A 20,448-nucleotide genomic window follows, 5' to 3' on the forward strand; every position below is an offset into this window, starting at 1 on the left:
AAACACAGCTTAAAGGCAGTGAACACTATTGGTAATCACTCAAAATAATTATTAGCATAAAACTTTACTTGGTAATGAGTAATGGGGAAAGGTTGATGGTATAAAACATTGTGAGAAACGGCTCCCTCTGAAGTGACATAGTTTTCGAGAAAGAAGTAATTTTCCACGAATTTGATTTCGAGACAAGTTTAGAATTTGAGATATTGAAATCAACCATCAAAAAATCCACACAACTTCGTGTGACAAGGGTGTTTTTTCTTATTTTATTATCTCGCACTTTCGACGAACGATTGAGCTCAAATTTTCACAGGTTTGTTATTTTATGTTATGTTGAGATACACCAAGTGAGAAGACTGATTTTTGACAATTACCAATAGTGTCCACTGCCTTTAATGTCGGTCGTCTACATGCAGTGTCCACATAAAAATGTGTGTATTAATATGTGTAAGTTACATGCACTTGCATTATATAGCATGATACTGTGTGTGATATGAATGTAGGTGATCGTGGGGACAATCCGCACAGTGTTCCTGAGGTTCTACCTCACTGAGGTTGACTTAATAATATAATACTTATTGAGATCGTTTACCACAAACAAGTTTTTCGTTTCGAAATATTTTAAACGCACACCGTTGCACCGATGGAATTATCAGGTTTCTTTTCGACCTGCCAACTGAGTAAGCTGAGATCAAATCTGACTCTACGCAATTAAGAAAAAATATATGCAATCCTGTTTTATTATTAATGTAATTTGTTTTGTGTATAGATTGTTTACATTATTGGCCAGAGATATTTTAATAACATGCCTTCGGGCTACAGTTTTTCAGTAACATGTTTTAATTGCGGGCATTATGTCCCTGGCTTTTGTATTGCTAATGTTTGTATTTTGTATGTGTTTTTATGCCAACTAAATATAATAACAATAACAGCAAATATTTATTTGAAATTACATAATAGCCAGTAATATCAATTGTTGATTTGTTTGAAACTTCTCTTTCCTGATTATCGTCATATTGAAACTACGGGGGCTTTGGGGTCTTGGGACATTCACATTGTGCCCTAAAACATTTGAACTCAGTCAGCACAGTTTTGCATTACTTTTCCCAATATTTATTTGGGGCATAGCAATGGTCACTTGAATGTCAACTGTTATCATGTCAACCGTGTGTTTGACACTGGGTGAAGTAAAAAAAAAAATTGTTTTTGTTTACAATTTTATACAACATTTCCTCATGCTTTCAGAATTGTTACATGGAACGGGAAGTAATGTGTCACTTAATGGTGTTCAAGGCAGTGTGGGAATTCAAAACGGCCACCATTTCCGAGGGTCATCTTTGATCAATATGGTTTTTTTAACCTGTGTTGAGCTAGGGGTTTAAACTGTTTACTGTTCTAAGTTTTCGAAACTTGCAGCCCTTCATCAAAATATTTTATAAAAAGAGCAACATTGCCGATTAAAAGTTGTTCTCAGGGGCGTTATGGTCAAAAGGTCATCGTGTGATTGTTGTCAGTGTTCAAATCTTCAGGGAAAAGCACCTGGATAAATTTCAAATTATTACAGTATCCGAGACACTGGACACCTTTGGTAGTTGTCAAAGATTCATGTATCTCAACATATGCATAAAATAACAAACCTGTGGAAATTTGAGCTCGTCGTGATGCGGCTGCTGAAGGAGACATCAATGAATATGGGAAATGCTACTTTTTCCCAAAACGAACAATTTACATTTCATTTGACTGAAAAACACTATGACAAGCTTCTTGTCTCTGAGTGACACTCTGTTCTGTGAATACTAGATGATTGACTGCATTTTCCGATGTATCTAACACATTGAACAAAATTAATAGAAGTATAGTCAGTGTATTAACTCGTTATCCAGTCTTTGTACTCGCATAGAGACTTCTCTGTGATTGTGATAATTTGTATGCGCTCTACAAAAACGGTTCATTATTATTCTTATATTTACTGCAAGCTCATTAAGATACTTTTAGTTTAACGTTTTAGACAACAGAAGATCGGGAAAAACAAAACAATTTTTAATTTGGTGAGTTACATTACAATTTTGTAGATAATATTGTAGTAAATTTATGAGAACTACAGGGTATTGGGGCAATAAAACAAAGATTTAAAAAAAAAAAAAAAAGTTAGTTCCTAGTTGTGATGGGACAAATCACCCAAACTCATCATAATTATGTTTAAAACGCAGTTGCCGCGGAGCCAACGGCTGGATCTCATCGACACTATAATGTGTGGTGGGTTTTTTTTAGAAAGGATTAATTGCTCACTTTTACATTTGAATAAGGTTTATCACGATTTGCGTTAGGGGTAGGCAGACGGGGCACTTGTTACCGCGGTGGACGTTGTTATGCCTATTATTTTTTATCATAGACCTTATCGCAAATACCAATGCGCAAGCGCAGACTGTTGAATGAGGTGCATTGTGGGATAGATATGGATCAAATTTGGATACCAGCTAGACCACAATGCACCTAATTCCTAGCTTTACGCGCGCGCCCGGTATTTGCGAAAAGGTCTATTGTGTGGGTTCAACAGCGCCCTCTCTTGATACTTTGCTATTCGCGATAAACCTTTTTGATTTCGAGACCTCTGAAAGCACAAGGATGTTTTTCCTCCATTATTCTCTCGCAAATTTAACGACCAATTGAGTTCAAATCTACACAGGTTTGTTCTTGTTTGCATATTTTGTTGAGATACTCCACTGATCTCTATCATAGGCATACCGACTGGACAGCGGGTTGAATGCGTTCGTTGAAATCACCACAGACGCCATTTTGAAACACCCAAAACTGCACATATTTATTCTGTGTCTACAATTTCCCGTTTTGTAGCCAAAACTGTTCAGCAAAATGTCCGCTTGTAAGAATAGAGACTATCATCTCTATATATTTTTCGCGATTGATTATAATAAGGGGTTTTTCCGACTAAACTTCAATTTTTTTGCATTATATCTACGTGATTAAAAAAAATTGTAGAAAAATGAAAAACATGTTTATGCCACAAAACTCCTTCTTTACATAAACCAAAAAAAAACATCGTATTTTGTGTACGCTATGTGCATAGCTATTTGAGTGTTTCAAAATGGCGCATGGTGACTTCACAGGCTTGTGCCCATGCAACATAACCCGCTATCCAGTCGGTATACTATACATGTATGTACATCAGTGAGATACACAAAGTGAGAAGACTGGTCTTTGACAATTACCAAAAGGTGTCCAGTGTCTTTAAGCAGCTGTATGAAATTGGCCCAGAGCTTGAATCCCGTGCTCTAAACCGCAAGGTCATGACACGCCACATAAGTTTAACAAACGAAAGCACATTGCAATAATTACTAACCATTATTGTTGTTAAACAAACAATTGTCTCACTTTTTGTTCTTTCTTCTTTACTTCATCGGAAAATACTGCGTTTTGCAATGCAATTTATTAGAAAGTGGAATTAATACTTCTTTATAAAACTCAATAGCTTAAAATCACCTTCTTGACAAACAGTCAATTTGTTTAAAGACAGTGGACACTATTGCTCATTGTCAAAGACCAGTCTTCTCACTTGTGGTATATCAACATATGCATAAAATAACAAACCTGTAAAAATTTGAGCTCGATTGGTCGTCGAAGTTGCGAGATAACTTTGAAAGAAAAAAACACCCTTGTCACAGGAAGTTGTGTGCTTTCCTGCTTGATTTCGAGACATCAAGTTCTATTAAAACTTGAGGTCTCGAAATCAAATTCGTGGAAAATTACTTCTTTCTCGAAAACTATGGCACTTCAAGGGGAGCAGTTTCTCACAATGTTTTATACTATCAACCTCTCCCCATTACTCGTTACCGAGTTAGGTTTATGCTGATAATTATTTTTGAGTAATTACCAATAGTGTCCACTGCCTTTAATGCTGATGCAAAACGTATGTTATTAACCATTTATTTCCAATCATTCCACATCCTCCGCTTTTCTATTATTTACAACTTCGGTGGGTTTTGGATTTCACTACTCGAGGGAACCTCTTGTTGTCTGATCGCATTAAAAAAGACCCCTCAAGAAAAGAGCACTCGGGAAAATTGAAATAGATATATATCTGTGAAGTATCTCCTAGTCTTGCCGAGTCTACATATTTATGGGGGCGAGGATCCCTCTCTCTATTTTAACGCGGTGTCTCGTACCACTTTCTACAACAAGATATACATCCTTAATCCTCTTAAATAATGAGCTTCTGACCTGAGGGGGGGGGGGCTTTAAAGGCACTGTACACGTGTGGTAATAATGTCAAAGACCAGTCTTCTCACTAGGTGTATCCATTCATAAGCATAATAACAAACCTGTGAAATGTTGGGCTCAACTCCATGATTGGTCATCGAAGTTGCGAGAAAAAATGACGAAAGAAAAAACACACCCTTGTTGGACGAATTGGTGTGCTTGAAGATAGAGATGAAAGACCTAGAAGTATTTTAATATTTGAGTGAGAAATTACCTCTTTCTCAAAAAAAAAAACACACGTTACTTTAGAGAGAGTCGTTTCCCACAATGTTTTATACTATCAACAGCTCTCACATTATGCTCGTTACCAAGTCAGTTTTTAAGTTAATATTTGTTTTGAGTAATTTACCAAACGTACGTACCTTCCCTTTAAGAGCCCCGGCTGTGGCACCCCCCCCCCCCAAAAAAAAAAAAAAAAAAAAAAGAAATCAAGGGGGAATAATTCACACAGCGTCACCCATTATTAAGGGGGAGACTCTAGCTAAATCAACGGGAAAAAAGAGACATTCTTAATATTGGTGTGCATGGGATCAAAAGATGTGATACAAAAAAATAAATAATTAATAACGGAATAAACAATTGAATCCCCAACAACGGGCCCCACCTTGCCTTGTGTGTTTAACAATTATACCAAATCGTACAATGATTCGGATTACATCAATCTTGATTGGGTTGAAATGTTTGCCCAAGTTCATATTATTATAAGCATCTTATCATTCTAAAATTATTATAACCATTTGACTTCATATCTCTCGTCTCAGATGGACAGTAACCCGCACATAGCTAAACTCGAAAGAAGAAAACAATTCCATGGCAATAAAAAGTGACCCGAATTACGGGTAAAGCTCGGTGCATCTATCTCCGATTGTTATTGCGATACGAATTTCGACTTCATAATTTCGCAATGAACAATTCGCAGCAGTTGACCAGAGCTCAACTCATTCGTGAATATCGCTGCGAAAGGATATAGTTGCCTGACATGACTCCTAACACACATCGATATATGGGTAAAAGACAACATTATTTTTCTCTAAATAGTCATTTTTTCAGTTAATACTATTGTTGTTATTATTTATCACGCATACTGGTATGACTGTATGTGCCTGGTAACTGTGTAAAACAGCGTTTACATTAATTAACTAGGTCAGACTTGATCTCTCAATACGAAGGCGGGGTCAGTTTTTTTTCTGAAAAGGATGGGACTATTAAATGCACTTAGTGGAAACGCATTGTTTTTGTAGTAAATCTTGCAGGTAACCCTTGTCTTGTTTGTGTGTAGAATAGTATCCTTGTTTAAAGATCAAAAAGGGGGCCCTTGATATTAAACAAATCACAATGGATAATTTGATTTAAGGTTCCGTGTTGGGAATATGGAAAGAAATACAGGATTCTTGCTTGCTTGTGAAAAAAAATGACTATTTCCTGTAAAAAAAAAAAAAAAAAGTTTTGATGATGACGAAAACACAGTTGATGCTGGGTAGCAGCTCCACTCCCTGTGGCCATTTTCCCAGTGAATTGTTTACTTCCTTCTATTCGTCACAGTGTCGTGTGTTTGTTAAACCATACACACAGTTCATGCGGCCTTAACAACTGCCTTAAAAATCGTCATGAATATAAGTTTATACGAGACGAAAGCCCTTAAAAATGGCCATCCGAGGGTGCCAAACGTGTTAAGATTGAGCATTAAACTGTTGTCGAATTTACACGTTTTCACTTTTCCTTTTTTCTCCGACAGTTCTGTGCACAAAAATTCCTACTGTGGGGAGGCTGTTGAGAACGTATCGGAGCATATTAATAAGCGACATTTAAAATACGCTCTATAATTAGAAAACTAAATCACCGCGCTTACACAAAAATGTCTAGTACAGGAAAATAAATAAATACAGGAAATACAGGAAAATTAAATAAATTAATTAAATAAGTATGCACGCATAATTGTCATTTGCGCCATCAAAAAGTGTGGAAGTCACCCTTAAAACGTTGAAATTAAAAACTCTAAAATACCCATTTCCTATAAACCCAAAGTGATTTCTATGGTGTTACAACTTTTTTGAAATGAGTGAACAAAATGGAACACAAACGAAGCACCATTATTACCAACACAAAAGTATACAAAGAAAGTGCAACGCATGAAAGATCGTTGAGCAATAACTCCTTCCCAAACAAGCAGACATTGCTTTAAAAACGAGTCATCATAATGTTGTGTCATACAAGAACGTTTATATAGAAATAAGGTGAAGTTTGATGATTTGTCTATGTCCAAATCATCAAACTTCACCTTAGTTCTTATGCACTTTGCCTGTGACGTCACTTCTTTACCATCCTGGTATAGCTATAGATGGCTGAATAAGGATTTCATCCTTGAAGATTGAAGATTGAAGGCACATAATAATACAGCTTCTAGTCCAAACAAAAGGAACCGCTGTGTAATGATTGCCTTTGAATCCAGTGTTGTTCTGCGACCGACCCAGTAATTTAGCACAATGATACAATTACTGCAAGGTTTTTCGTGCGGTTACTATTGTTCCCCTATCATGTTAAATGCATTTCAGCAAATATCCATTGTGTTTAGTGTGATTGACTGTACCAAGGTTTCCCGTTGGGATTTTATTTCACTCAGTGATTTCAGGGAAAATTGCTCGCCGGAACGATGTAATGACATAATCAGTCACGTGGCTCACCACATCACCCAAGACAAATTAAATGACACTGGAGTTCAAATTGGATTACTTTGTAGTTGGGGCTTGTGTTTTGTTAAAGGCACGTACGCATACTGTTTGTGAGGATGCCTTTTTTTTTTTAGCTGATTTTTTATTCAAATACACATAATGGAAAGTATCAAGACACTGAGCAAATGTTTGGTTAGTGTTGTGATTTGCCCTTTTAATTGCTTTAAAGTTTGACCTTCACGCGATAAGAATGGAGTAAAAATACAAAGTCCTTATAAAGCGCACATATCCTAGACACTGGATCAAGGCGCTGAATAACAATAACTTGTCTTCGCGAATAAAACGTATCGTCTCTTATTATTGAAAGAAGATCTTTTATTTGTGGTTTTCATAACGCATTGAAGTTAATACTACGAACAAGAAAATCGCATTACTGACATTACAAGCAGGTGGCGTGTACAGTACTGCTCTTTGTACTGATAATTTTTCTTCATCCATTTCAGTCATTCTTAATTCCCTTTCTTATTCTAACTTCCATACGCGTTTACTTTCTGAATGGCGTGCATAAATCGGTTAGAGAAAGGTCATGTTCACATGCACATCATTATATTTTAAAATGGTGGCCGTGGCGGAGAACAAAATTGTGTTCATTTTCGGTACCTTGAGGAGACCAATAACAAAACAAACATGGGAATGAAATGACTCCGTGTACGAATTGTAAAGACTGGGTGTTCCACAAGGATATTTTGCGTACGAAGTCTAATGGGAAAGAACAACACAATGCTCCACAAAGATACATTATTGAGAGTGTGTGTTGAGAAATGTGTAGAACGGCTGTCAGTGTTGATATAACAGTTGAAGAAAACATGTGAAAACTTACCGTGAGTAATGTACTTGTGGACTCGTTCACGGGTTTGTTCGGTTGTTTAAACGTAAATACAGCTTATTTTAGAAATAAGAAAATTTGCTTCGAAATCTTTTTTTTTTTTTTTTTTTTTTTTTTTGGGGGGGGGTGTGTTTTTAAATGTACGTGTTTTTAAACCAGCATTTCCCAGTACAAATGGACGTATAATCAAGCAGTCCAATGGTGTACGCTGAATGTTTACTTCTCAAATTATAGCCACCATCCGTTAAAAAAAAACTATGAAATAATTTTCCCGCAAGATGACCTACTTATCACTCGCTTTGCCAGACTAAAAACCATCCTACCCCAATCCCTCAGGTTTGACACGAGCTGATAAACGATGTCTACACATAGCCTCACCGCAACGCGCCAGCTTGTCTGCATGTCGCTACAGCCGTTACCCGATTATGAAGAATACACCCGTAGCTCTTTAACACAGAGATGGGTAAGATGCTATATTCACACGTTTCGATGAGGCAATTGATTATCCGCGTGTACGTCAATAGCAGTTCTGCTCATCGTATTGTGTGTTATCAGACGTTATGTGTAAGCCTGGTCTTCTGATATTAAAACTGGTTAAGTAAACGCACTGGCTGCCTTGCCTTGCTTAAAAAAAAAAAAGCGATTAGTTGCAACAAGTTCAGGCCTTTCAAAGCTGAACTCACATTGGGGGTATGTAAACATAAACATGAACTGTAATCTACCTATTATGGAACACCCGGGTCCCGGGAGTACAACACTCACTTCCCGGTGTTATCACAACGTGAATTAACCTCTCATCACAAATACTATGGCAAAACACTTGTTTTTTTTTGTAAAAAATTCATAGCGGGACCCGCGCGTAGCGCAGGTTTCCCGCTAGTATTATTAAATACCTTTCGTAAATACAGTTGCGCTATTCCTATAGGTGGAGAGCGCCACACGTGGGGGTGTTTAAACAGTTATGACCAGCTGGAGCTCTGTTTATAAACTCGGTTGTAGTCGGATACTACGCGCTATAGTCTTGGTGCAAGACGTTTCTTGTTACTGGCGATGCGGGCTATTCTAAAAGGCCGTTAAATTAAAGAACTCGTCGCTACCATGTTACTCCTTTAATCATAACCCAGTCATGGTTTTAGAAATGACTGCGCAGTTTATATTTGTTACATTGCCAGATACACTTATCATGAGTTTATAAAGAATGCACTTTAATTCAATCCGGCTCAGAAATATCTACGGTGTCGGAGCTAATGATGACTTGCCCCCCCCCCCCCCCCACCCTCAAAGAAGCATTGATTCATCCACGATGAGAGAAATAAAACAAATACCCGCACGGTCCTGTATTACGTGTTGAAGTGTGGTTCCAGTGACATGACAGAGCTATTATGTACATGGATGGAACAACCGTTCCATTGGTTTTGCCTAAGTTATTATTAGGTGTGGGTTGCTGGAATATTAAAATTAATAATAATAATAATAATAATGTTAAAGTGATACCATGGCACTGCATTGCGTGTTGAAGTGTGTTTCCCTGTAACACTACATAGCTTTATATTAAAATGCATGAAATAAGACTGTTGGTTTCGCCCGAGCGTATAGGTATTGAGTCAAGGTTGCTTGAACAAGAAAAACATTATAATGTAAAAGTGATTCCTGTATACCGAAGACTAATTACAATGACTTTCGAGTTGATGCACCTTCGTCACATCAGACACGCATCACTAAATGTTAATAGAACTGCATTAGTGTAGCGCCTGCGCTAACAGACTGGTCCCCCCTATTAAAGTACACACATTCATGAGACATGTATGGCAATATTAATACCGCATCCGATTGTGTGAACATTGATCCCCTTACCAATGGGTACGGGGGCTGCCTCCGATGAAAGGGGAAACGGGACAAACTCTCTTTTGCCGGCGTAAGTAAACACCGTGAATTGTTGCCTAGACACCCCACAGCTGAAACGCAACGCCCGCGCAGAGAGAGGAAGAGAGAGAGAGAGAGAGGGAGAGTGGGTGGACTAAGGAGAAAAAGGGAAAAATCGTTACAGCCGCGGTAGAGATACAGAATTCAATAGCCTGTAACCCGACCGGCGTGATTTTGTTTTTCAACGATGTAAGGGCCATGTCTCGTCCGGGTCGATAGTTATGAAATTATGTGTGGCATTAAGTGGGTTTGGGGTAGCATTGCTGTTGTAATTATGTCATATTGTTGATGTTCGGCTAACTTGTTATTAAGCCATCTTTATAGAAGAAAATGTTGGGAGCGTACATTTTTATTCCTTTCTGATGAACGAAAACAATCGGTGTGAACGTAATGACGTATGATGTTTTACTGGGTTCGGGAAGAGTGCAATCTCACATTGCCAAGAAACATATTACCAAACGTGTAGTGTTTGGAAATGACATCGCTCTACGTCATTACAAACTTGCTACAGTACAGGTAGCAATAAATTGCACCTTTTAACTAAGTTTAACTCAATTTGTCGGAATTTTTGCTCGCCGTTATATGTAACAGGTTATCTTGAATATCGCGGTAATTCTTTAGACACTGGACAATATTGGCACTTAGTCAAAATAAGTGTTAGCAAACAAAATTTCTTGAAAAGGAGCAATGGACAGAACATTGTGATAAACGGCTGCCTCTGAAGTGACGTAGTTTTTCCGAGCGGTTAAGAGTACCGAATTCAAACTCTGGGGTTCGAATCCCCAGCCTTGACACTTGTGTCCTTAAGCAAGACACACAACCATTGCTTCGTCCTTCGGATGGGACGTAAGGCCGTTGGTCCCACGTGTTGTGTAAACGCGTGTTAAAGAACCCAGTGCACTTATCGAAAAGAGAAGGGGTTCGCCCCGGTGTTCCTGGCTGGATTGGCAGCACATTGCGCCACAGCATCTTGTAAACCATTACATGGTGCTTAAGGATTAGGTCTTATATCTCAAAATTCGCCCCACTCCTTGCAGTTATAACACCTGGCGCTTTGTATCCTTTGGCAAAAGGCGCGTTATAAATACGGCTATTATTATTATTATTACTTAAACATTTGAAATTGAATTCGAGACCTCAGCTGAGGTCTCGAATGCAAAGCATCTAAAAGCACAGTTTGTGTGACAAGAGTGTGTATTTTCTACCATTATTCTCTCGCAACTTCGACAACCAATTGACCGCAGGTTTTTTTAATTTATGCATATGTTGAGATACACCAAGTGAAAAGACTTGTTTTTAAAACGTACAAAAGGTGTTCAGTGCTTTTCAGCGGAATGGAATAGTATAGCTTGGATGTACTCTATGAACCTTAATACGACGTTTGTAATGGCAACGCGCCTCTTTCCTGTGAACTTGGTCTACGCTCTCAAACCCTCTCGGGTCCAGAATTTACCCGGAAAGTACTTAAAGGAACACGTTGCCTTGGATTGGACGAGTTGGTCTATAACAAGCGTCTGTAACCGTTTGTTATGAAATGCATTTGGTTAGAAAGATGTTTTACAAGTAGAATAAAGATCCACACAAATGTTTGCCTCGAAATTTCATGGTTTCCTTATACTTTGCGAACCAACACGGTCGGCCATTTAAAGGAGTCACAAACTTGACTCCCATAAAATGGCCGAACGTGTTAGTCGACGACTTGGAAAACTACTTCTTTTTCGAAAACTACGCTTCTTCGGAGGGAGCTGTTTCTCACAATGTTTTATACTAACAACAGCTCCCCATTACTCGTTAACAAGTAAGATTTTATTATATTATTATTTTTTTTTAGTAATTTCCAATAGTTTCCAGGCAATTACTATGTTCGCATCAAAACCTGACTTAGAAACAATGTAAAACACAATCAATGCGAGAAACGGCTACATTTGATGAAGCAACGTAGTTTTTGAGAGAGAGGTACTTATCACGCAAACAATAAAATACTTTTGGCTTGAAGCCTTTGGGCATCTGAACGTACACAAATTTGTGCAACAAAGATTGTTTTTTTTCTGTGACATTATTCTCTTGCAACGTCGATGATCAATAGGGCCCAACTGTTTTTAAGCATAATTGGGATACACCAAGTGAGAATACTGATCTTTGACATTCAAAAGGTGTACAGTGCCTTTGAAAACATTTGCCTCTTGAATGCTGTTTAACATGGTTGAGAATAATGAGATATCAAAAGGGAGAAACTCCACCCACAGCTTTATATATAGACCATGTGAACTTTGTTTACAATATAAGTGTGACCTTGTACATTCTTTGAGTATTCTGGCAGGCACATTACTGCACAGGTCATATGGGAAAGTTGACATTTTGTGTCATCATTTCCACATAAATCCAATAATTATGAAAGTAAAAGCTGGACAAGTTTTGAGATGTGCCCCCTTTCATCATATCAAAAGTTGATAAGAATTAGACAGTGCAATCTCCATAAAAAATAAGATATTTATTATAATTTCTTCCATTAGGCTGTGTACAAATCGTGCCTGCAGGAAGTCCAGGCTCTGTGGCTCTTTTGGAAACGTGTGATGTCACAGGGCACATCGTCTATAACCACTCTATTATGTCACTTTACAGAGTTCATTTAAAGGCAGTGGACACTATTGGTAATTACTCAAAATAATTATTATCGTAAAACCTAACTTGGTAACGAGTATAATGGGGAGAGGTTGATAAGATAAAACATTGTAAATAAACGGCTCCCTCTGAGGTGACGCAGTTTTCGAGAAGGAAGCAATTTTCCACGAATTTGATTTCGATACCTCAGATTTAGAATTTGAGGTCTCGAAAGTGTTGAGATACACATACTGTGAAGACTAGTCTTTGACAATTACCAATAGTGTCCAGTGTCTTTAACTGAAATCCAATTAAGTGCTCGTTTATTGCCTGTTAATTATTGTCCTGGATACGTCATGATTTGACGCACTAATTGAGGTATATTGCTTCAAGCTATAGGAGGAGAAGAAGAAGACATCAAAGATAGAGGGAGAAAAGACGAAGAAGAACAAATTAACCAAGGAACATTTTCTGTTTGGCTTAATGCTTATAGTTTTGTTGACTATATGGTGACTCAACTTAGGTTGTTGCCAATGGCCCGGTAACGCACAATTAATAACGGCTTAAATTATGATGATTTGAAAACATGCGTAATGGTTTGGCATGCTTGGCTTGTATGCACTTTTAGGTGTTACACGTTGTTTCTTAGAATTTATTGTATCCACTATTAACAACAACAGATCAGTTTAATCAAAATTGCATTGTTTTAATGAGTATGCATATGTGTACTACTGTTAAAACTAGAACTGACCATGTGCTGGATCCCAGGGGCCCTAACTCTTTTATGGGTCAGTTTGACCCGATGCTTGTTAAAACAAATTATTTTAGCTCATATTCTGCGTCAGGTTGACCCAATATGGGTTATTTTGACACAGATTCAGGGTCAATCAGGATTTGTGAAAGTGTTGCGCAATCTGCAAGTTCACTGACCATGACAAACAGAGACAATGCAAAACATCCTGACTGTATTTAATAGTGCAGTGGGTAATTGCCCGTCTAAGGCACGTTCAATTTTCACACGTCATATATCACTTTATAATGCATGATAATCCTTAATGCACTCAAGGTGTTAATGTTCTAGCCACGGCTGGCTGTTTCCCTGCTTCTTTGAATATATGGCACGGAAGGGGAATAATGAACTGGTTTTAAGGGGAACCCAGTTACCGTTCTAGCGTACACCGAATGAAAAGCACTATAAAATAGACGTATACAAATGTAATGGTTTACAAGTTCACAAGTCTGGGTTTGTGGAGGTGTTTGTTATCTTTTAAAAACGACATCAAGAATTATCCAACTCATAAGGGGGTAACATACGCTTTGTATAATGCATCTTCACTCAATGTTTACTGAGAATAGTGATGTTTTTCCAATTAATTAAGTCCTCGTAGCCAATAGACCTTTATCACGGTGTGGTCATCTTGATTTTACTCCATTCCAACTCAATGTAACCAAAAGCGCAGGACGAAATAACAGTCTGGTGCCTTGCGCAATCAATGTTAGCATTCAATACTGTTATTAGAAACAGTGAACTTGACCAAGATGGTGACAGCGTGATAACCGTCAAATGTGTGCATGTTATACAAATATACACACTATTTTTTAAAGACACGGGACACTATAGGTAATTGTCAAAGACCAGTCTTCACACTTGGTGTATCTCGACATAATGCATAACATAACAAACCTGTGGAAATTTGAACTCAATCGGTCGTCGAAGTTGCGAGATAATAATGAAGAAAAAAAAAACACTTTTGTCATACAAAGTTGTGTGCGTTTAGATGCTTGATTTCAAGACCTCAAATGCTAAATCTGAGGTCTCGAAATCAAATTCGTGGAATTACTTCTGTCTCGAAAACTGCATTACTTCAGAGGGAGCCGTTTCCCACTTTGTTTTATACTATCAATTTCTCCCCATTACTCATTACCAAAATATGTTTTATGCTAATAGTTACTTTGAGTAATTACCAATAGTGTCGCCACTGCCTTTAAAGCCATTTTATACACTTTCGGAACAGAAAAAAAAGTTCACAGATTTACAAATATCTTACAGGGTTTACAGAAGGTATTGGTGAAAGATTTCTCTTGAAAGATTATTCCATGACATGCTTTACTTTTTGAGAAAACATTACAACAATTGTCAATTCTCGTTGTCGAGAATTTCGGATTTATTTTGAACACATGTCATGACACGACGAAACGTGCGGAAACAAGGGTAGGTTTTCCCGTTATTTTCTCCCGACTCCGATGACCGATTGAGCCTAAATCATTTCACAGGTTTGTTGTTTTATATATAATATTTCAAGAGAAGTCTTTCACCATTACCTACTGTAAATGTAAGTTGTTTGTAAATCTGTGAACTTTAAACAAAAAAATTCTGTACCGAAAATGTCCAATGGCTTTAAATACAACTTCCTGAACAAACAGCTAAGTATCAATATAGTTCCTACTTCAAGGGAAAATGGTAGAAATTAAAATTATGTTGTAACTGTACCAACGATGCATCACACTATAACTCACTTTACAACGTTTCCGCTTGAATACATTAACATCAACAATTGACAGCAAGTCCATAAAAAAACCTTTTTCATACTCCTCAAAGCACCCTTGGGAAAACATTTGACTTCAAAAAATTTGAATAATGGATTTCATGTCGCACAATAAAAGACCGTCTTAAACATGAGCCGAATTCGATGTCCACATTTGTTCCAGTCGGTGTCATTATATTCGAACTGCGTTTTGCACACGTTCGCCGATACAAGATTAATGCAGCAAACATGGCACATTGATTACCTCAGAGTCCGGATAATTTCCAGCATCGTACAATTTTCCTTTTTTATCCCAGCTTGCCAGATCAAATCCCATTGGCGGACAAATAAAACGCATTCACTTTCCGATTGATTGCTGCACGCACTCCAAGGTACTATAGGATCGGGGTATAATTGTCTCACACTACAGTACATGACGGGAATAATGGCTCACTTTTCCTTTCAACTTTTTGCAATCAAGTGAGATGTTTTGTCCAGATTTTTGTAAGCGCGTGGGTTCAATTACGAACGATTCGTTCAGATGTTTTTGAATGCATTATATGTTGGACGGGTAACTGTATATTGTATATCATCTTTGCCTCTTGCTCAGTGTCTTAAAGGGCAGGGTACACTTTTGGTAAATGCCGAAGACCATTATTCCCATTGTGTGTATCACAACACGCATAAACATAACTTAGTTGTACAAAATATGGGCATAGTTGGTCATCGAAGAAAAATCACATTGCTACAGGGAATAGTGTGTTTTCGGAGGCCTGAGAACAGCTTCATGCTTGAAACATTTCCCTTTTTTCCCCATAATGAAAATTACCTCTTTCTAAAAAAGCTACGTTTTTGTCAAGCCATATTTTATATCAACAACAGTGCTTTACCAATGAAGTTTGTTCAGCATTAACTTACACACTGAAAAGTATATCAGTTTGTATCCCCCTACAATTTGAATCTGAGAAGCGTTACTGCCAGATTCGTTTCTCAGATCGTGTATTTCAGTTACTATGTTCCTCATGGGCAGACAAAAACCGCTCCGATTTATAGGCGATATCTAAAAACACGCGACCACCTAAAAAAATGAATATTTCACGGGTTAGTTTATTGTATGCATGTACATATACATTGTTATCGGATGAACCAGTCGAACGGTTTCAAGGTATACTTTCCCTTTAAAGCCATTATACACTTTCAGTAAACAGTATTGTCCAAGGCCCACACTTCGTGTATCACAAATTACATATAAAACAACAAACCTGTGAAAATTTAGGCTCAATCGGTCATCGGAGTCGGGAGAAAATCACAGGAAAACCTATCCTTGTTTCCTCACGTTTCGCCGTGTAATGACATGTGTTCAAAATAAATCTGAAATTCTCGACAACGAGAATGAATTGATAATTGTTTTAATCTTTTCTCAAAAAGTAAAGCATTTCATGGAATAATTTTTCAAGAGAAGTCTTTCACCATAACCTTTTGTAAACCCTGTAAGTTATTTGTAAATCTGTGAATTATTTGTGTTTTTTTCTGTTCCGAAAGTGTATAATGGATTTAAAGGGTATACTATTAGGTACTTTTTGTACGACACAAAACACAATGCCACAGATTTACAGTAAACTTACACAGTTTGAAGAGAATGATGTTAGAAGGTATTATTAAAAGTATTGTCAACTTTGAAGTGCTGCAGTTGTTCAGTCGAGTAAAACAGTGTCACGTAAATAGTTCTCGTTCCAGGAGACGAACAATAATTTTAGGCAATCCTTCGGGCTCCAGCTGTTTTTTTTTCTTTCTTTACTGTATTTAAATTGCTCTTTGCTGTATTTTTCAATGTTTTTAACCAAGTGTATTTGAATTCCTTTCTGCTGTAATTTTTTCCATGTTTTTAACCTAATTAATGTGCATTATTGTACTGTTTATTCCCGATAAATGATATAACTATAAAATGTAAAATATATAAATTTGTACAGGTTCTTTGCTCTTTTTTTTTTTTTTTTTTTTTTTTTTTACTGAGGACTAATGAAGCTGAAGATTATACAGGTCAATTTAATTGCATTTTTTAGCATAAATATGTACTACATATGAGTATAGATTCAAGTCATGGCCGAAAAAGAGTAACTATCTGCAAAAGGTACGAGTTGTCAGCATTATCTTGACAATGATTTGTTATCGCACACCGAGGATCAAATCGGAAGTCATAATGTTCTACCCTAGCACTTGAAGCAGTCACTGTTAGTGTTATTGCTTCACAAGGCAGATTCAACGAAAAAGCAATTTCAAATCAGGAAGCACAGATCATCATTCTAGCTAGCACTGTTTGATTTTTCTTCTTTTCGACAAAAGCATTACAGTAAAACAACGTTTTGATTCATGAACAATAAAACAACAAAATGATGGTCACAAATCATTTGACTTCGCAGTTGGTTTATTATGATTTTTTTACACACGTTGCATCGCTCTTTTTTATATTAAAGTCACCTGGAAATAGATTTGTTTTTCTTTCAAACATAAGAGTATATGCTTACGAACAATAAAACAATTTTTTTAGTAATTGTTTGTCACGATTTATATGTTTAAAAAATATATAAAGTTGTTTGGGGGGCTGACTCCGCCTACCCCTTTTGTGACGTCAATCGAGGCAGACTTTGCCTGCAATGCGTATAGTAAACACACGTGCAAAGTACATGTACGTCCAAGTCGTGAGTTGGTACAGTTCAAAAAGTGTTTTTCTGCATTCAGCAGCAATACACCCGGTCGGCATTGCCGGAAAAAACAAAAGTGTGTTTACTCTACGCATAACAGGCAAAGTCTGCCTCGATTGACGTCACAAACAGCGCCCTCTCGGGTCGGGGTCTACTCTTAAATTTGTAAATAACATAAGAACTGATTTTTTTAAACCTTAGCTAACTGTTTATTCACATTCCACTCATCAAAACACATATATTAGTGACAAAAGCTTTATTTTGAAAAAATACCACTTCCAGGTGACTTTAAGCTTTTCAAACCAGGAAGCAAAATACCATATTTCTAACGGGCACTATTACTTTTCTCTATACAAGCTTAACACTAAACGAAATTGTTCGGTTATTAAAAAAACAAAATGAAAGTCACTAATACTTCGAATTACATATTGGGCCAAATTTCATGGCTCTGCTAACGCCGAATTATGTGCTTACGATCACGATTCCCAGCATTGCAGTGCCGAATTTCTGCGCTAGCCTTGTAAGCGTAGAATGCCTAGTAACGCGGAGTATGCACGCACAGAAGTCAAAACTTGCCGCTAGCTCGTGAAATACTCTTGCAGAATTCTCTGCTTCCGTAAGCGCTGATTCCGTGCTTACGATAAGCAGAGCCATGAAATTGGGCCCTGTTTGTTTATAATAAATTGTTACATCCGTTGCATCGCTACGGTGTGCATCAACGTCGATAGCTTTTCACCTGTCAATATACTTCAAGATGAGCTATGGGCATTCATACCGGGGTATATATTGGATTCTTAATACGTATTCTTCTGCAATATCACCTCCAATTGATCCCTGGAGTTTTACTGTAGACACTTTAGCAGCGACCGACTCAATAACACATGTGAACAACAAAAATGTCAGAACATTGGTAATTTATTACTATGTGTTTTTTCACGGGTTATGAGTTATGTTGCTGGTGTTTTTCCTGAGGGGAAACTATTATTTACTGTTTCGGTAGTGTGAACATACAAAATGATATAACTATCCACACATCAACCTTTAGACCACTCTGTATGAACGGCTGTTCATGGAACTGATGCTGCAGCTTTTTTTGTATTTTTCTTTGTATTTTATTTTATGAAACCATTGTAGAGCTCAATGAGAAATTTGTCAATTTAAAATATAAACATTGAAAGTGTACATGTCCAAACTCTGATAGACTGGAGTTTGAGAATGTGTGATATCTAGAAATATACCGCACTGTATTTCACACAAATTTTAATATATAATGTCGACAATGAAACATGACCGACATAACGCATAGTTAATGATCACATTATTAGTAATTATGTGTCAAACTTGGTCAGTCGAGATCATTCTTGTGCTTGACATTCGCAGTTATATAATGGAATTGGTTTGACGAAAATGCGGTGCATAAATTAATGTGCAACTTGGTAATGTATAAACAAAAATAGTGTAGTGTATGTTACACTAAATTAAACTGTATAACTGACAATGAAACATGACCAGACAGGGCACACCGTTGATTCGAGGCCTAGGGTACGACATCCGTTTCCAAGCGAGAGAGCAATGTGCATCACCAACGTAATAATAACGGATTCGATTGGTTTGCCAAATATTTTGTAGACGTACATTATTGTGCAACCAAACGCATATTAACTACGACGGGATTTTGTAATAGCGTCAAAGCTCAAGCACCACTGCATGACATTATGGCAATGCAATCATTCAGAAGTGCCATGATGCATGAGAACAGAGTCCAATCCTACCCAGGGACCAATTTCATAGAGCTGCAGCTAAGCTCAACAATTTGCTTAGCATCAAATTTCAGCCTTGATAAAAACAGGATGACCTACCAAACTTCCATTTGTTGCATATTGCTTGTTACTGGTATTCAGCTGTTGTTTGTTCATACTGAAAATCATGTGGAAATATGGTCAGCAATCCTGTTTTTATCAGGGCAGACATTTCATGCTAAGCAAATTTGTGTGCTCAGCAGCTCTATGAAATTGGGACCAGATAAGTAAGAAAAAATAAAATCACAAATAAAATATCCAGCCACATCGATGTTGATACGGACGTGCGCCGGAGCAACTTGCATGCCGCATAAAGGCGTAAACAATTCAATTGAAGGCTTGTTTATTTTCGAAGCATATTGAAGCATATACCCGTTTGTAATGCAGTGCGTATTATATAGTACATCCGTGGATGAAGGAAGAAGCCATGTAATTGGAATTTGGCGATGCCCATGTATCAATCGCCCCATCTGAAGTGTCCGCCCAGCGTAGAGTGACGGGTCATATCACCTGACTACTCATAGAGTAAACACTGATACTGCTCTTCGATCCTCACCTCGGCATGATGTATTGAGCCTGGACGTATTGCTTCTCTTGTTGAACCTTTCAACCTTGGCTTTGTTTCAATAAAGAGACTTTCAGCGCGCTGCTACAGTTTCCGACTTAAAGATGTGTAGGCCTACACTCTTAAAAAAAAAACTTTCTGGATCAGAATCTACCTGGGTTCTTAGTTCCGTTGAGCATTGCCACATTTTATAGAGCTGCTTAAACACAAAAAGTAGCTTAGAGCATGCTTACCAGAAAAAATTTTACCAACCGAAATACCATGTCACATGTCCACGTTTTGAATAGTATCCTGCTATTTGTTGCTAAATTGTCTGCTCAAGCAGCTGTATGGTATTGGTCCCTTACCCTGTTCGGGTCAAGTTGACAGGCAAACTCGCAAAACAGTTGGATGTTGCCTAAGATTCTATAACATTTTAAACTATGTTTGGGTAATTTTGAAACAGATTCCGGGTCAAACTGACACAAAAATGGGTCAGGCACTAACGGGACTCGGAATCCGGTTCC

Source organism: Asterias rubens, chromosome 4 (assembly GCF_902459465.1).
Source record: "Asterias rubens chromosome 4, eAstRub1.3, whole genome shotgun sequence".
Lineage (NCBI taxonomy): Eukaryota > Metazoa > Echinodermata > Asteroidea > Forcipulatida > Asteriidae > Asterias > Asterias rubens.